Source organism: Paramormyrops kingsleyae, chromosome 21 (assembly GCF_048594095.1).
Source record: "Paramormyrops kingsleyae isolate MSU_618 chromosome 21, PKINGS_0.4, whole genome shotgun sequence".
In the NCBI taxonomy this organism is placed as follows: domain Eukaryota; kingdom Metazoa; phylum Chordata; class Actinopteri; order Osteoglossiformes; family Mormyridae; genus Paramormyrops; species Paramormyrops kingsleyae.
The window spans coordinates 6,755,029-6,768,748 of record NC_132817.1 but is presented as its reverse complement, the minus strand read 5'-3'; the positions used below and the strand labels follow the sequence as shown (position 1 = coordinate 6,768,748).

Genomic DNA, 13,720 nt, shown 5'->3' with positions numbered 1-13,720 from the left:
TTCATTTGGCTTTCGATTCGTATTAACTGAACACGATTCTACTGACTTGTTACCACTTTGATGAAGTACATATCTGGGCAGTTTCAGTAATAGCATGTGTGTATTTTATCAGGAAATGAAACAAACTCAAACGTCTTTCCACTCCCAATTAGGCCCAGAAATATGCCCAATAGGGCAAATATGAACTTCTCAGTACACGTCAGGTATTCCACTATATAGAAAAAGTGACATTGTCCTGGCCCAGACTGATTTAATACTTTACTCCCACCAGCGAACAGAGAGCGCGCGTCGGAAAATATTTTGCGTCAACCACCTGAAAAGCAGACAAAAATATTTGCGTTCTTTAAACGCTCCCAGGGTGGTGAAAGCTGTACACGTTGTGGATAATTGTCATAAAAAGAAATGTTCTGATGTTTTAACAAACACGTGAACATCATGAATCCTGTCGGCGTCCGTCTGCCCCCCCCCCCCAAAATAACTAAACCTAGGGGAAACACTGAACAGAATACTGAATGTCGTTTTTCTTCAGGTGTTTCAATTCGTAAATGTCACTTATCAACAATTTACAGCTGCATTAGTTCACTACTGATGTCCTTATCATGATTAAAGTTCTTCAGTTTTAGTCTAAAGTTTGTGGTTCCTCCACTATATTTAAGCTCCTTAAGGCAGGTTTCACAAACAACATGTAACTCATCTTTCGCAGAAACCCCAAAATATTTCCATACTTTGGATGTGAAATTAGCAGGGGAGTTTTGCAAAGGTATTTCGTAGGTTTACAGACGACCGTTGTGCATCATGAGCGTATTATTTATGTACAGTTCAGTGTTTCCCCTACCATTATATCATGGTAGTGCCCCGCTCCCGCCCCCCCTTGAAGATCAAGTTAATTTTATTTCATTTTACTTTCTATATAGCGCCAGATCACAACAGAAGTCATTTAAGGTTACCTTTCCTATAGAACAGGTCTATACATTGTCATTTTATTAAACAAACTAAATAGCATTATGATATTTATCTTATTTAGACAACAGCTTGTTATTTTTGTCTCTACACGCAGTGGCGGAGCTAGACTTTTAAAACAGGGGTGGCAAAGGGGTGGCAAGGTATTATTTTGGGGGGTCAATATACAAAGTGTTCAATTACACTAAAAATAAATTATTTTCCACAAAATGTATACAGATTAAAGTTTTTATTTTCCAAAATGTACACAATTATATATGTATTAAGTATACAGCAAAAATAGAATAAGTATTCAAAGTGCTCCTTGGACTAATCAAGTCCAGTAGTAAACAAAAACTGAGGTAAACTTGGACCTGTCAAAACAAGGCAGGACAAGGCAGTTGTACACATTCAAATATGTACCACAAGAATAATAATAGAACAGTATGTATGTATGAGAGTATGTGCGAGTGTGTGTGTGTAGGCTATATGAGTGAGCTTGTGTATGTGCGAGTGAAAGAGTGTGTGAGACAGCTCGCGATGACTGGTCGGAAAACAACGTGTAGTCTGACATGTTTCTTGTCCACAACGTGACAAAATTCTTAGGAGTCAAAATCGTGTAATCTGACACAGCGACTATCGTAACAGACAAAAAAAATCGATTCGAATCGTAAATTGAGTTTTTTATTTAAAAATCGCCCAGCTCTAATTAATGCTAAGCACTACAGTGCAATGTCTCCCTTACTTCCCGTTAAAACAGTACTTCGTTTAATTTAATACCAATAAAAGCCGTACATACCAGCAAAAACGCTCTACATCGATCCCGCGTGTGCTGCCGCGATGTTTTGGAGCCGTTTGGAGCACGAAATACCTGCGTGTCAGCTTAACCAATGAAAAGTGTAGCAGCAACAGCACGCTGCACGCTTGTGCGTGCTGCGTAAGGATGCATTCACGTTCGCTGGGAGATTTGAGAAATGTTCGTAAAAATCAAACAGTGTAATGTTTTCAGCGGGGTGGCAACAGGGGTGGCAAGGACTTCGTCTGGGGTGGCAATTGCCACCCCAACTAGCCCTCTAGCTCCGCCACTGTCTACACGGTCGCACTTTCACAATTCTCCTCTACTCTCTCAGTCTCTCTGTATCGCGAATGGCGGAGCTCCGCCCCGATGCGCGCGCACGGACACGTGTGCGCACACACAGGTGAGCACACGCCCACCAGCGGACAGAGAGCTCGCGTCGGAAAATATATCGCGTCAACCACCTGAAAAGCTACGGAAGAGGATTAGGGCCACCATGAAAATATTATTTGAATTCTGACTTTTTTTTCTAAACTCAGAATTCTGACTTTTTTTTTCTAAACTCACAATTCTGAGAAAAAAAGTCAGAGTTCTGACATTAAAGTCAGAATTCAAATTATATCTTCATGGTGGCCCTAATCCTCTTCCATAGAAAAGCAGACAAAAATATCTGATTTTTTTTTACTGCTGCCATTAAAAGAAACACATGAACACCATAAATCGTTTCGGTGTGCCCCCCCCCCCCCCCCTCAAAAAAATCTGTAAACCTAGGGGAAACACTGAAGTTGATCAAGCTGGTCTAGCCCCAAAGTATAAGAAGTTCCGAATAATGTTAACCTTCGTATTTAATTTATGTGAGATTTGGCAATTAGGACACGTCATCATTTGAACTTTATGTCAACACATTTGTTTGACAGTAGAAATGGCTCTTCATGAGTTACCGTTTTCGAACAACTGATGGTGATATTCGGAAAACATAAAACTAGTTAGTTGTGCAACACATAAGCTCAGCAACAAGAGAGTTTGCTATAATAATAGCTGGTGAAAAATAAAACAAATCTGGTAAAAATTACATCTGTGGTACAAAAGTATAAACATCAGGCATCCAAATAATATGTGCTGAAGTCTTATTACTGAACACAGTGATAGAATTAACAAAGATTTCCCATATAGCAATCTGAAGGCAGCTTGAGCAAGACCCTTAACCCCCAGCTCCCTAGGCGCTGCTACAGGTGGCTGCCCTTCGCGGACAGCTTACAAAGAGCAAGTTGAGGGAGGCGTAAAGACAATTTCCCCACGGGGATCAATAAAAGTATCGATTGTCTTATTAATGGTCTTCAAATTTTCATTTAAATAAATCATGACATAAACATGATTAATCTGTTTAAGAAATGATAAATTATCAGATTTAATGATGACCTCTGATAGTAGTTTCATAATAAATAAATTAAATTAAAATGACTGACAGACAGTTTACTTTCGGTTTCGTACATTTATATATTTGGGGTAGAATTACGGACTAAGTTTAAGCAAAATAATTTCTGAAGGTCCAGAATAATTAATAGGTAAATTATAATTATACATGAACACTGTGATATTTTGGGGACTGAATATGCTTGAATTTTATGCGTGATTTCAGATGTTTGTTACAGCCCTAGATTCACACCCTTATTATTCTGGAATAAAACCGCTGTTTTGATGTAAACAATGTTCTTCTTTATTGTTCTTTGTTGTAGCTCTTTTCTCTCCCCCATAAAGGGGATGAGAATCCAGACCTCAGTGTATCAGCATGGAGGAAAGATCTGCCTTCTACTATTAGGTAACTTTATATTAATAGTAACGTTATATTAAGATTTTGTCATTGTACTATTGTTTCACTATTAAATATTACGATGTGCCATTGGCAGATGTTTAAAGATAAAATCTTTATGTTCTCAGCAGCTTCAGACTCAGTATGTGAGTAACTGACCTGTCTGTCCTGCAGTGTATCTGTGCTGGGGAAGCCAGGGACAGCCGACAGAATCTGCTCCTTCCGTCACTAACGTTACAGTGGGAGGGAGCTTCCAGTTTCCCTTCACAGCTGATGGGAACCAAAGATACACAGCAGAGTTGATGTTTAACTTCACTGTGTTGATTATTACATGGGAACATCAGTCACCCCCATTTATAAAGGAAAACTACAAGGGAAGAGTGAAGATTCTGGAAAACCAGCTGATTCAGCTGGATAACTTACAGCTTTCAGATTCAGGTTTTTATGGCCTATATGTAGATTCCTGTACAGAAACCAAGCGACAATCCAAAAGGTTCTATCTACAGGTTTTTGGTGAGTATGTACAATGCAAAGATATACATTATTATATATATATATATAATGAATAACAACAAAAAACGACAAACATCAGTGACTGTATTTTTTGTATTTACAGTTTATGTCAGGAGAAGTTCTTGTTTGTTATTCGGACAGTTTGAGGGTAGAAACTTGGTCTGAGTCCCTCAGTGTTAGTCTTAGTGCATCCCTGTCCGCAGCAGAGAGAACAGGGGGCTGTTTAGGGATCACATAGCCTATACAGGGCTCCTCTGCCAGGCCTGGTGTGGCTCCCAAATCAGGCTGATGTTCCCAATCAGGCTGGTTCTGATGGTACAGTACCTTGAGTATCTTGAGGCCAGTAGTCAGGGCCTCTGTGATATGGACACACAGGTATCTGAGGCTGGGCACCCTCTCCAGTGCGAGGCTGTAATGGTGGAATAATGGTATCTGTTTCTCTCACTACAGAACCAGTGTCTAAACCCAGTATCACTGCTGAGTGTCTGGGCAGTAACGTCACTCTGGCCTGCAGCAGCAGTCAGGGGACCGATGTGGAGTACAGCTGGGAAACTGCACCCCCTTGTGGAGAGAGCTGCTTAGTGCATGTCGGTCCTGTTGTTGAAATAGCCCCCTCTGATGCACCGAGCTCCTTATATTATACATGTACGGCTCAGAACGAGTTCAGCAATGAGACCAGTGACCCTTTGGAGCTGAAATTATGCTCCACACAGCCAACAGGTAACGTCTAAATGTATGTTAAAGGGTGTGTCTTTATCTAATAGTGTATAGTGATAGACAGTCCTTCAGAAGTGGAAACCAAGATTTTATTTATTTAAATCCCTTTCCCGAGAGCTTCACCATATGATTATTCTTCTGAGATGGTGAAAGAAAGATAAAAATGTGGCAAGGCAATCTGTGAAATTGGTGCAAAAATCCTATTTTGACAAAAATGAAATCTGTAGAATACTTGTGCCTTTTAGAGGGAACACTGTTCTTCTCTGGACATAAATGAAGCATAAAACTGATTTCAAAATATGTAAATCATAATGTTGAGTGTCATCCAACAACTGAAGGAAACCAATTCACACACTGAACTCTTCCAAGGAGTAGGAATTTTTTTCCTTCATACAAATATGTGTTACAGTTTCAGTCAGAATGTCTTAGTCACATTCATACCCATTTTATTATCACAGGTCGAAATCGGACCATGACCCTGTATACAGTAATATCAGTAGTACTTCTTACTGGAGCTGTGATCTGCATACAAATATGGAGGAAGAGAAGGACAAGATAACAAAATATTGGTAATTATTACATAGAACTAAAACAACAAATGTATAATTTACCAGTGATTTACTTTAATATACTTTGTTTTTAAGTTTACTGAGAACGTTTTGTTTGTGTAAATGTTCTCTGCAGGTCCAGTATTTTTCATGTTTATATGTTAATTTTAAACAAGATTTGTTTTTATACGATTTTGTAATAAAAAGATTAAAATGTCATTTTGTGTCAAATCAGTAATCTGTGATATTGCACCTGAAATAAGTGTCAAATGTTCTCACATTTCTCAGCTCAGTGGGTAGTTTTGAATGACTTTTCTCAGGTGAAATGGAAAGTTAAGTAGTTGTGCATATGATGCATTTTGTGAGCTCAGGGTCGTGACAGTGGTTCTGTGGACCTGCTTTCTGCATATGAAATTCATGTTATAGAAAACACCATGACCATCAACACATGATGATCTCTCTAGAGAAAGAATCACCAATACTAACAAAAAGAGTGAAAGTTAGAATGATTTCCGTTCCCTTTGTGCAGACCTGAAACCTGCATGCTGTAATAACACTGGGCCCCAATGACCAAAAAGTACAGTTTGGGTTACAGCAGGTCTCCACTTTATCTAATGCCATCTTTGCCCTGTTGATCAAAGGACATAAACTTCATATAAATGTACAAGAAATAAATGCATGTTCATAGGTTTTGTAATGGCTTCATAGTTATGCAGTGAACGATTGTGACAAACCCTGTTGCTAAATGAATCAGCAACGTTTCACATTTAGTCATAGATCTTTAAACAAGATAAAAATGATTCTGCATTTAAAGCATTTGTCATCTTCTGTACAGGAAACTATATAGCAATGTATGTACGTCCTACTTTATTATTACTGAAGAAATCAACATCTTAGGTTTGTGTGCCAAAGGTTTTGAGAATGACACAAATGTTGGTTCACAAAGTTGCCTCAGGACACCCAAGAAAGTCCAGCAAGCGCCAGGACCGTCTCCTAAAGTTGATTCAGCTGCGGGATCGGGGCACCACCAGTGCAGAGCTCGCTCAGGAATGGCAGCAGGCAGGTGTGAGAGCATCTGCATGCACAGTGAGGTGAAGACTTGTGGAGGATGGCCTGGTGTCAGGAAGGGCAGCAAAGAAGCCACTTCTCTCCAAGAACAACATCAGGGACAGACATATTCTGCAAAAGGTACAGGGATTGGACTGCTGAGGACTGGGGTAAAGTCATTTTCTCGGATGAATCCCCTTTCTGATTTGATTGGGGCAATCGGAAAAAGGATTGTCCAGAGAAGAAAAGATGAGCGCTACCATCAGTCCTGTGTCATGCCAACAGTAAAGCATCCTGAGGCCATTCATGTGTGGGGCAGCTTCTCAGCCAAGGGTGTAGGCTCACTCACAATTTTGCCTAAAACACAGCCATGAATAAAGTATAGTACCAAAACATCCTCAGAGAGCAACTTCTCCCAACCATCCAAGAAGATCTTGGTGATGAACAATGCATATTCCAGCATGATGGGGCACCAGGCATAAGGCCAAAGTGATAATTAAGTGACTCAGGGAACAAAACGTCGACATTTTGGGTCCATGACCAGGAAACTTCCCAGACTTTAATCCCATTGAGAACTTGTGGTCAATCCTCAAGAGATGGGTGGACAAACAAAAACCCATAAATTCTGACAAACTCCAAGCATTGATTATGCAACAATAGTCTGCCATCAGTCAGGATTTGGCCCAGAAGTTGATTGACAGCATGCAGAGGTCATGAAAAAGAAAGGCCAACACTGCAAATATTGACACTTTGCATAAACTTAAAGTAATTGTCAATAAAATCCTTTGACACTTATGAAATGCTTGTAATTATACTTCAGTATATCATAGAAACATCTGACAAAAAGATCTACAGACATCGAAGCAGCAAACTTTGTGAAAACCAATACTTGTTGTCATTCTCAAAACTTTTGGCCACAGCTGTATTTGGTGACACACAGTCTTTAAGTTTTGTTAACTATGCTTAAACTATATCATCAGCAAGAAGTTCTTTACCTAGTTATAATTTGGTAGTTAGTTGGCTAGATCGTCAGCTAAGTGATGGAAACGCATAGCTAGCAGTAAAACTACATACAACCACACGTGTCCCACTGTAGAATCTTTGTCTATTTATTGAGGGACATCAGTTTATCTAGCAGAAACATTGACAACAAAATAAAAAGCTCTGGAATTATACTGATACACAAAATAAAGATTTTTTTAACTTACTGACATAACGGGCGCTATAATTCTTCATTTCAGCGAGTATTAGACATGACCGTGGCTTTTGGCGCAACGAAAGGGGCGAGTTGGATGTCAAATTCTGCCTCTCTACGAAAACCCCGAAACAGGAATAGGGAGGGACAAAAACTGCAGCCAATCATACATAAGCGCGAACATTCGAATAAGGAAGTTTATTCATAAAACGTGGATTTGGATTCCATGAAACACAGCACCAGTAAGTGGCATGAATACTCGCATTTATGTATGGATCGTTATATAAGTTTTTTGCTAGTCCCTTATATATTTAGCGTACCTAACAATTTAATATTAATTATGGTATGAATTTGAGTATTAGGTCTACCGGCCGAACTAGTAGTATGATATGAATGGCTGACTGCTTCTGACGAAGTAGTTTGAATGGATATTTCTAAATCAGAATCGCATTCAGTTCATTGATCGTGGAGAACAGAGTTAAAATATGTGATCCGTTACCTTATAGCCTGGTACATTAATATATTTAGCAGACGCTTTGTTCAAAACGACATGCAGTTTGAAGAATAATAACCCAGCGATTTGGGATTAACATGGTGTTTGCCCCAGGTAGACATACTGTAGAACGATGAACACATAATATTTTTGTTATATGTATGTAGTAAAAATGCACCGGTTTACCCGAATTAATTGTACGTCTTTGGACGGCAGGTGACGCGGGAAGCTGAAGTTTCTTATTCGCAGCATCCGCGGTCCCTTAAATAATGGATGCTATTTCTATAGAATCCTGTACAGAGCACTGTGTATGCTAAACCGAAGGCTCCATAAATGTTTACAGCATTTCATTTCACGAAGGAAATGGTAATAATTATTTAGCACCTTTATTTATTTAATCCAATTCGGGTGGCGGGCGAGACACGAGGTTGACTTTCGATTCTTATCTGCAGCTTCCGTAGATGGGAGTCTTCGCGTCACTGTTTATAATTTAAGGCATTTTCAAAATACAAAGCGTATGAGTAGAACGTTTAAAATGTAATTAAAGGGTCATTTGTGAAATATACGTGCTACGCTTGTGTACAGCTTAAACATTTTATTCATTCTATGGTAGCTATACGAATAATTAAGAAACTAACCACAGCCTCGTAGTGAGACTCGGGTAATTAAAGGGAGAAAGGTCGCACTTTACAGAATAAATGAGACTCCGATAAACTCATCTTCGGTGGCACTTTACTGGAGGGTGTTACGGCCCAGTCTAGGGTTGGTTACGTATCAGGTATGGGAAGAAAGGAAAGGGGACAAAATCAAATAAGGGGACGCATATAACCAAACCTGCAAAGCAGTAAAGTTCAGCAACACCAATGTGAGCTTCAGGAGTGACCCAGGCGAAAACCAACAAAACCGGTGACTAACTAGGTGCATAAAACCTGGCACTGGATCCCTGGAGCATGGAACCTAGAAAAGATGCAGCAACAAACACAGACCGTTGTACTACTTAAGTACAAATCTTAAACAAATATACAGTATCAGTTTGGACAAACCTACCCATACAAATGTTTATTTGTACTATCCTTCCATATGAATACACACACTCTGACTGGGCATCACACAGGGTTGTGCATCACCAGGCCTTGGGCAAGATGGATCACAATACAATACCACAATACCTGAACCGGTCCGTGAGACATAAAATAGTAAAAACTTGTATTTAATACTTTGCTCTATTATTTGGAAATGTTCAGAATTACCAACAGAATACTGAATGTCTTTTTTCTTCAGTGTTTCAATTCATTAATGTCACTTATCAACAGTTTACAGCTGCATTAGTTCACTACTGATGTCCTTCTCATGATTAAAGTTCTTCAGTTTTAATAAGTTTGTGGTTCCTCTATATTTCACTATATTTAAGCTCCTTAAGGCACGTTTCACAAACAACATGGAACTGATCTTTTACAGAAACCCCAAAATATTTCTGTACTTTGGATATGTAATTAGCAGGGGAGTTTTGTAAAGGTTTTTCGTAAGTTTACAGACGACCGTTGTGCATCATTAGCGTATCATTTATATACAGTTGATCAAGTTGGTCTAGTCCCAAAATATAACAAGTTCCAAATAATGTTATTAGCCTTCATATTTAATTTATGTAAGATTTGGTAATTAAAGTTCAAATAATGACGTGTTCCATGTCAACACATTTGTTTGACAGTAGAAATGCCTTTTTGAACGACTGATGGTGATATTAGAAATAAATTAAACCAGTCAGTTGTGCAACAAATTAGCTCTGCAACAAGAGAGTTTACTATAATAGCTACTGAAAAGTAAAACAAGTCTGGTAAAAATTACATCTGTGGTATAAAAGCATAAACATCAGGCATCCAAATAACATGTGCTGAAGTCTTACTACTGAACACAGTGATGGAATTAAAGGTTTTTTGTATAGCAATCTGGATCTAACTTGATAATGGTCTTCAAATTTTCATTTAAATAAACCTTGACAAAAACATGATTAATCTGTTTAAGAAATGGTAAATTTAATGATTACCTCTGATAGTAATTTCATAATAAATAAATTAAAATGACTGACAGACATAGTTTACTTTCGGTTTCGTACATTTATATATTTGGGATAGAAAACACGGACTAAGTTTAAGCAAAATAATTTGTGAAGATCCAGAATAATGAATAGATCAATTATAATTACAAATGAACACTACGACTGAATATACCCGAATTTAAGCGTGATACGTGAATTCCCGAGAGTTCGGATGTTCGTTACAGCCCGAGTATCACACCCTTATTATTCTGGAATAAATCCGCTGTTTTGATGTAAACAATGATCTTCTTTATTGTTATTTGTTGTAGCTCTTTTCTCTCCCCCATAAAATGAGAGATGAGAATCCAGACCTCAGAGTATCAGCATGGAGGAAAGAGCTGCCTTCAACTATTAGGTAACTTAATATTAATAGTAACCTTATATTAAGATTTTGTCATTGTACTATTGTTTCACTATTAAATATTATGATGTGCTGTTGGCAGATGTTTAAAAATAAAATATTTATGTTCTCAGCAGCTTCAGACTCAGTATGTGAGTAACTGACCTGTCTGTCCTGCAGTGTATCTGTGCTGGGGGAGCCAGGGACAGCCGACAGAATCTGCTCCTTCCGTCACTAACGTTACAGTGGGAGGGAGCTTCCAGTTTCCCTTCATACCGGATGGGAACCAAAGCTACAGGGCAGAGTTGATATTTAACTTCAGTGTGTTGATTATTACATGGGAACATCAGTCACCCACATTTATAAATGTAAACTACAAGGGAAGAGTGAAGATTCTGGAAAACCTGATACAGCTGGAAAACTTACAGCTTTCAGATTCAGGTTTTTATGACGTATATGTAGATTATCATACAGGAAAAAAGGGGCAATACAGAAGGTTTCTTATACAGGTTTTTGGTGAGTATGCACACTCAAGTTCCAAGCTTCAATCAAGTGTCAAGTTTTATATGTCACAAATTATTTTGCTTAAACTTAGTCTGTGTTTTCTATATGTACATGTGTGTAGTGAAATGTTTTTTCCTGGAATGTGCTCAAAAGGAAATATTTGTATATAATGTGTAATAACAAAAAAGACAAATATCAGTGACTGTATTTTCTGTATTTACAGTTTGTCAGGAGAAGTTCTTGTTTCGTATTTGGACAGCTTGAGTCCCTCAGTGTTAGTCTTAGTGCATCCCTGTCCGCAGCAGAGAGAACAGGGGGCTGTTTAGGGATCACATAGCCTACACAGGACTCCTCTGCCAGGCCTGGTGTGGCTCCCAAATCAGGCTGATGTTCCCAATCAGGCTGGTTCTGATGGTACCTTGAATATCTTGAGACCCAGTCTGAACGTCTTTAGCATCCTAAGGTTGATGTGCTTTTTTGACAGTGGCGCTGGTGTGCACTGCCTGTGTCAGAGCCTCTGTGACATGGACACGCAGGTATCTGAGGCTGGGCACCCTCTCCAGTGCGAGGCTGTAATGGTGGAATAATGGCCTTTATCTGTATCTGTTTCTCACTACAGAGCCAGTGTCTAAACCCAGTATCACTGCTGAGTGTCTGGGCAGTAACGTCACTCTGGCCTGCAGCAGCAGTCAGGGGACCAATGTGGAGTACAGCTGGGAAACTGCGCCCCCTTGTGGAGAGAGCTGCTTAGTGCATCTCGGTCCTGTTGTTGAAATAGCCCCCTCTGATGCACCGAGCTCCTTATATTATACATGTACGGCTCAGAACGAGTTCAGCAATGAGACCAGTGACCCTTTGGAGCTGAAATTATGCACCACACAGCCAGCAGGTAACGTCTAAATGTATGTTCCAGAGTGTGTCTTTATCTAATAGTGTATAGTGATAGACAGTCCTTCAGAAGTGGAAACTAAGATTATATTGATTTAAATCCCTTTCCCAAGAGCTTCATATTATAATTATTCTTCTGAGATGGTGAAAAAAGACAACAAAAATGTGGCAATGCAATCTGTGAAATTCTTCATACAAATATGCTCTGAGTGTTACAGTTTCAGTCAGAAGGTCTTAGTCACATTCATACCCATTTTATTATCACAGGTCGAAATCGGACCATGACCCTGTGTGCAGTAATATCAGTAGTAGTTCTTACTGGAGCTGTGATCTGCATACAAAGATGGAGGAAGAGAAGCAACAGACAACAAAATATGGGTAATTATTACATAGAACTAAAACAGAACAAATCGATCATTTATTTTACCGATCATTTACTTTAATATACCTTATTTATAAGTTTACTGAGAATGTTTGGTTTATATAAACATTGTCTGCAGGTCCAGCTGAGCCTGGTAGAGATGGAGGTCTCTTAGCACCTCCTGCAATAGAACTCCAGGGCTGATCTACAGGAGAGGAAGACGAGGACCATCCATCTTCTTACCGCTTACCCAGTACAGGGACATGGGGGGCTGTATGTTATCCCAGGCAGCATGGGGCACAAGGCTGGGGGTCACTGGATGCCTCTCCCTCCTACTTATGCTGCCATAGCCATATCTGTCGGAGCTTGCACATTGCACTTCATATTGCACTCACGTAACTGTTAGCACTGCCTATAGTCTCCCCTACTTTGACTAATTGCATATTTCATTTCCCCTACTTCTCCTGGGGGGTGCTGCCTGGAGCCCTCAATCTATCAAGATGTCCAGCACACCCTGCTACATGTGACGTCGCCACTACCAATGACATCCCTGCATCCAGCTCGCCGTTCTGCCTGTGTCATCTTCCTTGTATGACCCGCTCCCTGCCTTCTGGCTGCCTGGCGATTGGAGGGAGCGTTGGCACCGGCTTGCCATCTCCCCCCTGCTCCCCGTTTGTGTCTCAAAATTTACTGTATTTGACTCTCCCTGCCGGCCCCTGGAGGATGGGCTCCCCCTTTGAGTCTGGTCCCTCCCAAGGTCTCTTCCTTCTGGGGAGTTTTTCCTTGCCACTGTCGCCTATGGCTTACTCACAGGGGGCTTTGGGTGGGGATGCTGTAAAGCGCCTTGAGACGATGTAATGTTGTGATAATGCGCTATACAAAAAATTGTTGTTGTTGTTATGATATCATTAGATGCCATTAGGTCCATGTCGACCCCTGGCATCCATGCAGATAACATTCCTCCAGAATGTTCCGTCTCCTCTCTGGGCTTCCCAAAGGCATGGTCATTGTTGTGATGACTGATTTTAAAACTTGTTGGTTTTCCACTTTTCCATTAGTTTTATATTGATTGTTAATGCTTTTTATCAATAGTTAGGTAGGCAGATAAGGTTAAAGAGGCAATTATTTGGAGGACTGGAACGGATTAATTTTTATGGGGAAATGCTACTTGAAACTAAACCAAATCACAACTCACCTTCAAGAACTAATTAAGTTTGTGTTCCAAGGTACCACTGTATTAAAATTCTTCGCCAACACCAACATTCAACGGTGCCAGTAGCATATTAACCCTAACTTCTCCATCATCAATAAAGCAGAATATTGGTGCTACTTCCATACATTTCAGTGTTTTCTCATCTTTACAGTCCGTCATCGTTCCTTCTACACATCTTCAGACACCTTTCTGCTGTGGCTGAGGGCTCATTAACATGCTGAAAGCTGTTTCCTCCACCGCCTTTGAGTCACAGCCGTCTTA

The 13,720-nt window shown here is 39.8% G+C and overlaps 1 long non-coding RNA gene across 1 annotated transcript; it reads left to right on the top strand.

Moving 5' to 3' along the window:
* Positions 1 to 10,845: 10,845 nt before the first annotated feature.
* Positions 10,846 to 12,284, top strand: LOC140581487 (uncharacterized). The gene is made up of 3 exons (XR_011984565.1): positions 10,846 to 11,009; positions 11,617 to 11,886; positions 12,153 to 12,284. It is a non-coding gene; the product is annotated as an uncharacterized lncRNA (long non-coding RNA).
* The last annotated feature ends 1,436 nt before the right edge of the window (positions 12,285 to 13,720 follow it).